A 9,434-nucleotide genomic window follows, 5' to 3' on the forward strand; every position below is an offset into this window, starting at 1 on the left:
CTTAATCCTCACAACAACCTTGTGAGGCTAGACTAGGTAGGCTGGGAGCTTGTGACGGGCCCAAGATCGCCTGGCAGGCCTCCATGCTTGAGCAAAGGATTCGAACCTGGTCATCCCAGGTCCTAGTCCATCACTCTCTAACGCCACCAGCACACCAGCCCTCTGAATCACTCAATACCAGTATGCTTGTAGAGACTCTACCTCAGCCTATCAGATCAATTAATCAACAAGTATGTATCAGCCCTACCTATTCTCATCATTGCATTCCTAGACCCATTTACTTTTCTTTCACCATCAAGTGAACTTTCACTTCACATAATCAAAATGGTACTGTTCGTGGACGAATTTGGATTCAGAACCAGGGGAGTTCACCGATACACATCACAACATGGTTGTGCTTCTGATCAGTGCATGCAGTGCCTTATCCACTGTGGAACTTGCATGCAGAAGAAGCCCACTTTTGTACATGCATCTCAGTTGCTTGCTTGGAACAAATGGGTGACCTTGGAACAACCCCTCTCATACACACAACTGGAATATGAAATATCTGATTCATGGAGTTGCTGTGAGAATGAACAAGATCAAGATCGCTTTGTCAATTCAGAGCACTGTATAAATGATGCCCCCTTTCCTATCCTTTAACCCAGCCCCTCTGCATTCAGCAGAGTTTGAAGCTTTCCTCCATCTTAAAGAGCTTTGTGACCAGAGGAAGCTGGTGGAAGGCCCCTTAGGGCAGAGGGCGGTTTCAGACTTTGCAGAGTGTAGCGGTAGGAAACAGTCCAGTGTCCTACAATGGCAAGGTGGGAAGAATGACCCTTAAATAGACATGGAATAAAGCACAAAGAGTACTAAACAGTAATTAAACCCCGCTGGGTTTATAAGGAAGGATGCTAATTGTTGCCTAGGACTAAAATGTATTTTCACCCGAAGGTAAAAGCACTTTCACAGGAGAGGAACATTATTTGACTTGTCCCACAGCCTGTGCGCAAGACATAAGGCAGGAAAGGGAAATTTAAAAAAGTTCATGCCAAACTTGTCTCCTGGGGCTGTTGTGCTCTCCTGTAAAACAGCGACAATTAAGTCCAAGAGCTCCCTCTCCTGCATCAGAGAGCGAGAGAGAGAGAGAGAGAGAGAGAGAGAGAGGGAGGGAGGGAGGGAGGGAGAGAGAGAGAGAGAGAACACAACACTCTTACAGTACAACCATTATTTGCCAGGCTGATACATAGCCAGACAATGATTGTTTTAGTAGGGGTGGTGGTGATGGTGGTGTGAGGTGGCCTGCTTTTATTGTTTGTAGAGACCTGGAAGAGAAAACAGAGCTTTTATCCCCCCCTTTTTGAAAGAACATATATGAACATATGAAGCTGCCTTCTACTGAATCAGACCCTGGGTCCATCAAAGTCAGTATTGTCTTCTCAGACTGGCAGCGGCTCTCCAGGGTCTCAAGCTGAGGTTTTTCACACCTATTTGCCTGGACCCTTTTTTGGAGATGCCGGGGATTGAACCTGAGACCTTCTGCTTCCCAAGCAGATGCTCTACCACTGAGCCACAGTCCCTCCCCAAAGGAGAGGGATGCAACTAACTGAAGCAAGCAGAATATAAAGGTCTGCTGGAGAAGTCCACCCCAAGCCTCATATCTACATTCTGGGACTTCTGTGAGAAATTGTAGAACTGTAAGCCAAACAAAAACAAATAGCATTGCATAGAACTTTAGAAAGACCCAGACTTTCATCCCCCCACCCCACCCCCAACATCAACAGCACAGTCCCCCACATTTTCAGTAGAGATGTACAAATGAGCCCAATTTCATTGCTTAATAGAAAGCACAACTGCATACTGACAGTTTATAGTTTTGTTTGGAATATAGGAAACTAGGAACTATTTGAGATGTGTTATGTGTGGGTGTTAAGTGCCATCAAGTTGCTTGTGATTTATGGTGAACCTATGAATTAATGGCCTTCAAAATGTCCTGTTGTTAACAGCCTCGATCTGGTCTTGCAAACTGAGGGCTGTGGCTTCCTTTATTGAATCAATCCATCAAGCTGTGTCTTCCTCTTTTCTTGCTATCATCAACTTTTCCTAGCATTCTTGTCTTTCCCGATGACTCTTGTCTTCTGATAATGTGACCAAAGTACGGTAGCCGCAGTTTATTTTCTCTTCTAGAGAGAGTTCAGGTTTGATTTGGTCTAGAACCCACTTATTGTCTTTTTGGCTGTCCACGGTATCCATAAACCTCTCCTCCAGCACATTTCCAAGGAATCTACTTTCTTCCTGTTGGCTTGTCTTTGTGGCAGGTGTTAATTAAGAATCAAAATAAAATTGGCTATTGATAGGTAATTGATAAGTAAAAGGGCGAGATCTAACTGGTTGGGCCAAAGAGAAGCAAATAAGCTTGCTTGAAGGGCAGTGTAAAAGGCACTTCAAGTGATGTGAAATATGTCTGTTGTGTTGCGAAAAGCTGGCCTTGCTTCATTGCTTGGAAAGTTCCAAAGGACCCCAGGAAATGAGACTGTGGTTAGGTAGCTAGCAAACTGATGTTATGAAAGGCAGCTTGCTGAAACATGAATATATGTATTGCACCCTGGGAGACGATTCCTGGAGAATCCCAAAGATGTTGTTTACTGAACCGGAAAGCTGCGGTTTAGCTTGTCTTATGACTGCAAATAATGCTGCCATGTAATGCCATGTATGGAAAGTACCGAAAAAGCCCAATTGTGTCCCGCCTGTGTCTTGACGTGTTTCCAGTTTGCTTGATTCTGCTGATGTATAACTTTAAGCAATATAAAACCTTGTGTTCTTTTTGTAATCGGGGTCAGACCTATACCTTCTGGCATGAGCCACATGGGCCTGATCCATGCACATGTTATTTCAATCAAGAAAAAGCTGTTTTCCTGATCCTGCCTCAGGCCTCATCTGTCACTGAACCAACCATCAATTGCCTACTGCGGGGTTTTTCCTGCTACTTCTTTTCTGGCACATGTGACCGGTCTAAAGGGGGGACTTATCCCCCCACTGATTAGCCCCGGCCAGCCATAGCTGGTGGCTGGGAGAGACCAGAGTATCTGTAGGAGCTCCCGGTCTCATTTGGCTGACCATCCTCTGTCTACCCTGTTCTCAGCCGGGCTGAGCTGCGAGCCTAATCGGACCTGAAGAGGCAACATGAACCAGCAGTGGTTAGAAGGCCTCCGGAGGGTAAGTATGAATCTGTCGCCTTGGGAATAGGACCCCTCTGTTGGAGACCGCTTAGCTACTGCCCGTCTCAGAGGGAAGACGAGACTGATCACCCCGTGGCAGCACCCTTTAAAAGCCTGCTGAACGAGAGGGAAGTGTTTCCCCTGACAGCAGCCTTGGACCGGTGCCTTCCTAGTAGAAGAGCTGGGAAGGAATCTGTGGAATGTGAGAGTGTGCATGGAGCGTGGATGACGTGACATTTGCTGAAAGCAGCAGCCATTACAAAGCGATTTTTGTACCTGTTTGTAGCCCAGTTCCCACTCAGGCGACTGCAGTGGGCGGCAAACACAGGGAAGCGGTTGTTTGAGGCTCCTGTTGTGTCACCCTCCCTCTTACTTGTGTCCTAGCTGTCTTGTCTGTCTGGGACCCCAGGCGGGTTGAAAGGCTTGTTGGCCCTATAGTGCTATATGAGCGGCCCCCTCGACTTCCACAAAGACGATTGGTTTTCTGGAGCCCACCAGAAAGGTTTACTAACTTGGTTAGCCCCTGGGTTGACACCCAAGAAAAATTGGCCTGCTGCGGGGAAGTGGCTTTGTGTCCCAACTATAAAATACAATTGTGGAAAGGAACAGACCACACCACGACTGCTTGGGTGTTAAAACGTCGAAGCAAGGCTTCCTGCGGCGTCTGGGGGTCCCTTTTGGGCTCGTTGGTATTTCCTCAGGCAAAAGGTGAGGGACCATATCCATGCGTGGGAAGTGACCCACCGGAACGCTGGACAAGAAATCACAGAGTGCACAGAAGGTTGGGAAGATCAGATTGTTCAGGCTGAGCCATACTTGGAAGTTTTCCATTCTTTACACTGCTACTGGTGTTTTGGCTGTACAAGCCTGCTGGATTTAAATTCATCAGGCCCTGTGGAGTCAGACTTTTTTTTGGTGGGACAAAACTCTCAGCCTTGGGTTGCACCCTTGGGACCCTGTGGACATACAAGCGGTGAGGGAGGTTTATTTAGATGCAGCCGCAGAATCTGTTGCTGAAGAAGGGAGGGACAGTAGCTCAGTGGTAGAGCATCTGCTTGGTAAGCAGAAGGTCCTAGGTTCAATCCCTGGAATCTCCAAAAAAGGGTCCAGGCAAATTGGTGTGAAAAATCTCAGCTTGAGAGCCGCTGCCAGTCTGAGTAGACAATACTGACTTTGATGGAACAAGGGTCTGACTCAGTATAAGGCAGCTTCATATGTTCATATGTAAGAGCCGGCCATAGCCCCGAGTCACTCTCACTCTGTTTAAACATGGGAGGCTCTCAGTCGAGAGACACACCTTTGGATTGCATGCTAGCCCATTTTGATGGGGCATTCACAGATGATTATGGGCAAGGTGAACAGACCCCTGCCAGGATGAAATTGTTCTGTGAGAGGGAGTGGCCTACCTTCGGCGTAGGCTGGCCCGCTGCAGGCACCTTCTCCGCTGAAATAGCATGCAGAGTCTTTGTGGTAGTTACCACCCCATCGGGAGACCACCCAGATCAGTTTCCCTACATTGACTCTTGGTATAGCTTGCATTTAGACCCGCCTCCTTCGCTTAGGCAATGCAATAAAGTGACAAAAACTGTTTTGCTCTTAAAGCCGAGAGCAATGCCGCAGAAGGCATCTCTCAAAAAGAGTCCCTCTGTAATTGGAGAAGCATCTCGCTCTGAACTGCGGACTGTGGCTCAAGGGCCAAAATCAAATTCCAAGCCCAAGCCTGCCTACCCTATCTTATCTCCAGGGGTAGACCCGGCCGAGTTTGACTGGCCTCCTCCCTATGTCCCTGCTGCACCCCCTCCTCTACCCAGAGTCGATGAGGTGCCCCAGGCCCCTATAGCAAGCAGCCCGATGTGCAGCTGGTCCCTGGCGCCCGGCCGCCGGGTGTCAGACATTCTATGATGACAAGGTCCCAAGTAGCCACCTTGGCCCTTCCTCCTCCATCAGAGTTGGGGATTCCTTTGAGCCCTACTACAGTAGGCTCTGTGAACGAAAGGTTTCTGAGCCCAGATGGTCGTCAGAGGCCTCGTTCCTATTCCACTCCACATGTGAGGGTTCCCCTGTCCTGCCATAGCCCCGGGCATGGTGTCCGAATAGAAACTCAGGCAGAAGACCTAGATGAAGCCCCAACAAAGCTGTTCCCGTGGTTTCCAACCTCGCCTGCCCTTTCTGGCGTGTTGACCTACTCCTCCGATGAATTTCAGGCTCTGCACACCCCTAATACTCCCTCCGGGAAGGAGGGGGCGACCTCCCGTCTGCATGCGATCTCCCCTTGTGCCCATGAGATGCCCTTGCATCAAGTCCAGATCCCTCAGTTTTTGGGTCAGAATGGAGCGATTCAGGGGGGCCAGAGCCGATATATCTACACCCCCTTTTCATCGGCTGATCTGCTAAATTGGAAGACCCATACTGCCACTCACACTGAAAAGCCAGAAGCTCTTACTAATTTGCTCACTAGTATAATGGGGACCCACAGCCCTACCTATCTGGATTGCCAACAGCTTTTCCTGACCCTTTTTACAACAGAGGAACACCAGCATATATTTAGGGCAGCTAAAAAGAAGGCTTAGGCAGGCATGCCTGCTGATGCAGCAAACCGAGCAGAGTGGTTGGCGGAAAGCTTTCCAGAAACAGATCCAAATTGGGATGCAAATAATACAGATCACATGAGATTGCTGAAGGCCTATAGGGGCTACTTGCTAGCTGGGATGCAGGAAGTGGCCAAAAAGGCAACTAACATGAGCCGGATAGCCAAAGTCCTCCAAAAGCCAGACGAAGCCTTTCTAGAACATCTGTATGAGGCTTATAGGCTCTATTCGCCCTTTGACCCAGAGCACACAGACAATCAGCGAATGGTGAATTGTGCGTTTGTCAGTCAGTCGGCCACTGATATAAAATGCAAATTGCAGAAGCAAGAGGGCTTTGCAGGCATGAATATCACCCAGCTATTAGAGATAGCCCAGAGAGTGTTTGTAAACCGTGACCAAGAGGCCAAGAGGGCAGAAGAGAAAAAGGTTAAGATGAAGGCAGCCCTGCTCGCGGCTGCTATTGGAGAGCAAGGCAGCACAAAGGGTCCTAAAGAGGGAAGGCAGAACCAAGAAAGGTGCCGCTCGGCCCCAGGAGCAATGAAGCCCTCCCGGCACGGAACAAGTGCGCGTGGGGTCACGGGATTGGCCATTGGATGGATTCATGCCCCAATAAGAGACCCCCGAGTGGACCCCTGGACTCCTGAAGCCGGGGAAGACAGCGTGGCCATGGGGGTTCCTGCCAGCCAGAGGTCAAAACACAAATCCCAGGTTTAGCCAGGGGGCATCAATGGAAGATGCGGACTTTATTGGGATGGCTGCCATGGGGGCTCAGGATGCTTGGGAAGATTAGGCCAGACCAGATTCCCTGAAGCTCGGCCCCCGGGAGCCTATGGTCGAAGCCAAGTTGGGGGGCCAGAATTTATCCTTCGTGATTGATACCAGAGCCGAATACTCGGTTGTAAATACTCAAATTGCCCCAAGCCATCCCCATAGCTGGAGCCACTGGCCAGTCAGGTCTGAAGTCCTTTTTGCAAGATTGAATATGTGATTCGGGGACCCACCTCATCCAGCACAAATTCCTGTATGTTCCTGAGTGCCCTCTTTCACTGCTTGATGAGATATCCTATCTAAGCTGAGAGCAGATTTTCTTCCAGGAGGATGGCCAGGCTAGCTTGGAATTTAGAACCCAGTCGGGGGGGGGGGGGGTATATGTGTTAACCTGCCCCTTGGAAGAAGAGATTTTCCAAGAGTGCCCTGTGAAGGCCATAGCCTCCGATCAATGGACTTCAGTGATCCCTTGAGTGTGGGCTGAAGACAACCCGCCAGGCCTGGCTAGAAATCATGCTCCAATTGTGATAGAAGTCTTGCCGGGAGCCCAGCCAATCCGTCTGCGACGGTAGCCCATCCCCTGGAAACCTATAGAGGGAATTCAGAAGCGCTTGGACAGGTTACTGAAGTATGGCATCCTCAAAGAGTGTCAAAGTCCCTGGAACACTCCCTTGCTTTCGGTTCAGAAGCCGGGTACTGGTGAATTCAGGCCTTGCCCAGATTTGCGGGCAGTGAACAAAAGGACTGTGACCTTGCACCCTCTGGTGCCTAATCCCTATGTGTTGCTAGGACTAGTGCCTCAATAGGCCGACCATTTCTCTGTTTTGGATCTTAAAGCTGCTTTCTTTTGTCTGCGCATTGCTCCAGTGAGTCAGCCAATCTTTGCATTCCAATGGCAAGAAAAGGAAACAGGGAGGAAGATCCAGTACACCTGGAGAGGGCTACCCGAAGGGTTTAAAAATAGTCCCATCCTCTTTTCCGGTGCGCTGGTGCGAGATTTTCAGGACTTCAATGAAGAACCTGAAAAATGTGTCCTTATTCAATATGCTGATTACTTATTGATAACAGCAGAAGGACAAGGGCGCTGCTACCAAGAGACCTTGGAGCTCCTGGACTTACTGTGGAGGGCTGGATACAAGGTGTCTAGAAAGAAGGCCCAGCTATGCCAGCCCCAAGTAAAGTACTTAGGGTTCCATGTCTCTCAAGGAACTCAAGCTTTAAGTGAAGAAAGAAAAGAAGCTGTGTGTGCACTATCCGAGCCCACTTCTAGACAGCGTGTCAGAGAGTTCCTAGGCGCCGCAGGGTTCTGCCGTGTCTGGATCCACAACTTCGCCCTAATCTCTAAGCCCCTTTACGAAGCTACAAAGGGGGGAGAGCATGAACCATTTGAGTGGGCAGCTGAGCAGAAGAATGCCTTTCAAGAGCTCAAACGATTGCTGCTTGAGGCCCCGGCCCTAGGACTCCCAGACGTGGAAAAGCCATTCACTCTCTTTGTGCATGAACGGAGTAGAGTTGCAATTCGAGTCCTGATGCAAGTATTGGGATCATGGCAGTGCCCAGTCACCTACCTCTCCAAGCAACTGGACTCGGTGGTCAAAGGCTGGCCTGGCTGTTTCAGAGCCGTCGCGGCTACAGTGGAGCTCATTAAGGAAGCTGACAAGCTTACCTTGGGCCAGGAGCTCTAAGTGAAGGTGCCCCATGCAGTCCTAACACTTATGGACTACAAAGGAAACGGTTCACAAACAGCCGCATGACTAAGTATCATGCTATGATGCGCGAAAACCCCGGAATTTGGTTAGCCATCATTGGCACTCTTAATCCCACGTCCCTGCTTCCCATCAGTGACCAGCTAATTGATCATGACTGTATCCACACCATGGATGAAGTATATTCCAGCCGCCCAGACTTGATGGATGTCCCTCTGTCCGATCCAGAAGTAGAATACTATACAGATGGGAGCAGCTACATTCAAGATGGGATCCAATATGCTGGATATGCTGTGGTCACGTTGCAAAACATTGTAGAAGCCAGGCCCTTGCCACCTGGCACCTCAGCTCAGAAGGCTGAATTGACTGCCCTGACAAGAGCCCTGGAATTAGCAGAAGGCGTAAGAGCTAACATCTACACTGATTCTAAATATGCATTTTTGACTCTCCATGCTCATGGGGCGCTATATAAAGAAAAAGGATTGATCAATTCTGCGGGGAAAACCATTAGATATGGACCAGAGAATTCGAAGCTTCTTGAAGCCGTCTGGGCACCAAGAAAAGTCTCTGTCGTGCATTGCAAAGCTCACCAGAAACCCCTCAGCCCTGTGAACAAAGGAAACCGGAAAGCAGATGAGGCTGTGAAACAAGCTGCTGTGCAAGGACAAGACTTGAAAGCAGACGATTCAGTCTGCCCAGTTTTCCAAGTTCAGTTGTCTGAATGGGCCCCCTGATACACCAAAGAAGAAGAAAGATGGGCAGAGACTCAAGCAGCCTCCTCAACTTGTGTTCAGGGATGGATCCAGTTACCTGATGAGCGATAGTTAGTCGCCGAGGCAATCGCTTGGCCCCTAGTGTAGCAGACTCATGAGGGAACTCATTTTGGAAAGACTGCCATGGCTGAATTGTTAGATAGGCAGCTATATATTCCCAAACTCCATAGTGTGTGTGCTAAGGCAGCCACTAGGTGTGTGCCCTGTGCTCGAAACAACCCTAGGCAAGGCCCAAGCCAACCCCCAGGAATACAGCATGTAGGCACCACCCCTTTTGAATCCATTATCACAGATTTCACTGAGATGCCCCAATCAGGCCCTTGGAAATATTTACTTGTATTTATTTGCACCTATTCCAATTGGGTAGAGGCCTTTCCTACTAGAACCGAAAAGGCAGCCAAGGTA

General features: G+C 49.2%; 1 pseudogene; it reads left to right on the forward strand.

The window, feature by feature from the left end:
• The first annotated feature begins 5,095 nt into the window (after nt 1–5,095).
• On the forward strand, nt 5,096–8,304 carry LOC132581076 (uncharacterized; annotated as a pseudogene).
• Nucleotides 8,305–9,434: the final 1,130 nt, after the last annotated feature.

This window comes from Heteronotia binoei, chromosome 13, assembly GCF_032191835.1.
Source record: "Heteronotia binoei isolate CCM8104 ecotype False Entrance Well chromosome 13, APGP_CSIRO_Hbin_v1, whole genome shotgun sequence".
Taxonomy (NCBI): domain Eukaryota; kingdom Metazoa; phylum Chordata; class Lepidosauria; order Squamata; family Gekkonidae; genus Heteronotia; species Heteronotia binoei.